The sequence below is a fragment of the Mustela putorius genome, unplaced genomic scaffold (genome assembly GCF_011764305.1).
Source record: "Mustela putorius furo isolate JIRA1106 unplaced genomic scaffold, ASM1176430v1.1 tig00003899_pilon_pilon_pilon, whole genome shotgun sequence".
Lineage (NCBI taxonomy): Eukaryota > Metazoa > Chordata > Mammalia > Carnivora > Mustelidae > Mustela > Mustela putorius.
Genome location: NW_025422048.1, coordinates 9,796,480 through 9,797,906, shown reverse-complemented (window position 1 = coordinate 9,797,906; position 1,427 = coordinate 9,796,480). Strand labels below are relative to the sequence as shown.

The window sequence follows — 1,427 nt, the reverse complement described above, 5'->3', positions numbered from 1 at the left end:
GATTGAGCCCCACATTGGGGAGTCTGCTTAAGATTCTCTTTCTCTCTCCCTCTCCCTCCTCCACTATAAATAAGTTTTTTTTTTTAATTTTATTTATTTATTTGAGAGAGAGAGAGCAGGGGCAGAGGGAATGGGAGAGGGAGAAGAGACTCCCTACTGAACAGGAAGCCCAATGTGGGGCTCGATCCCAGGACCAGGACGATGACCTGAGCCAAAGGCGGACACCCAACCAAAGGAGCCACCCAGGCTCTCCAATAAATAAGTCTTAAAAACAAACAAACAAACAAACATAAAACAGGCCTTCCTTTCCAGCCCCAGCCATAGCAGCCACCAAGACGTTGATGCCCAAAAAGAACCAAATTGCCATTTATAAACTCCTTTTCAAGGAGGGAGTGATGGTGGCCAAGAAGGATGTCCCCATGCCCAAATGCCCTGAGCGGGCAGACAAGACTGTGCCCAACTTCACGTCATGAAGACCACACAATCTTCAAATCATGAGTCTACAGAAAGCAAAGAAAGTTTGCCTGGAGACATTTCTACTGGTAACTTACCAAAAATGATAGCCAGTATCTCCTGTGATTACCTCCATCTGCCCCCCGGGACTGTGCCTGCCGCTCTGCGCCGCAGCCGCCCCAAGACTGGCAGACCATGGCCCAAAGGTCTGGAGGTAGAGCAGCAGCCTGCAAGACTCACACAAGGGGAAGCTGACAGACCCCTAGATACAAAGCGCTGTGCCCCCTGGTGCGGACAAGAAAGCTGAAGCCAGGGCTGGGTCATTAACTGAGCTCTAGTTTAGAGGTGGATCTGGTTGTGGATGAGGTCAGCCACCTCAGTGAAGTTGGGCATTGTTTTGTGTTGAATAAATTTGTAGCCAGAAAAAAAAAAATTAAAAAAACCCAAACCCAAACCAAAACAAAAACCAGTATAAGGATCGATCTGAGGATATAGGAGAATGAAGAAAGGGATGCTGGTTAGTCCAAAAGGGAGATCTGTCTGAGGGAAGCTAGTGGATATGTGAATAGAAACGAAGGGGTAGCTGGGACTGACATGAAAGAAATTCCAAAGGCAGAACCAATGGGATTTAGCGGATTGGATGGGTGGGGAAGTATAGATAGGAAATAATCTAGAATGAATCTGACGTTCTACTACTGGTCACTAGGGGCAGCTGTGATGAGCTTGGTGGTTATCAGGAAACTGAACAATGAAGTTACAGGAAGGAATGGTATTGTCAGAGACACATACACGAGAATCTTCCCATGGATGGAAAGAAAGAAGGCTGGAGGCGATTATTCTTCTTAGAAAAGAGACCGTGAAAAAAACATCTGAAAATGATGTGTAAGTAAAAGATGGTGACCTCCAATGAAAGGATATTAGTTGACCTCCATGTGCAGAAATAAGAAGTGTTCAGTTTCCAGCATGGAAATCTT

At 45.9% G+C, this 1,427-nt stretch overlaps 1 pseudogene; it reads left to right on the top strand.

The window, feature by feature from the left end:
• The first annotated feature begins 341 nt into the window (after positions 1-341).
• On the top strand, positions 342-836 carry LOC101693439 (annotated as a pseudogene).
• Positions 837-1,427: the final 591 nt, after the last annotated feature.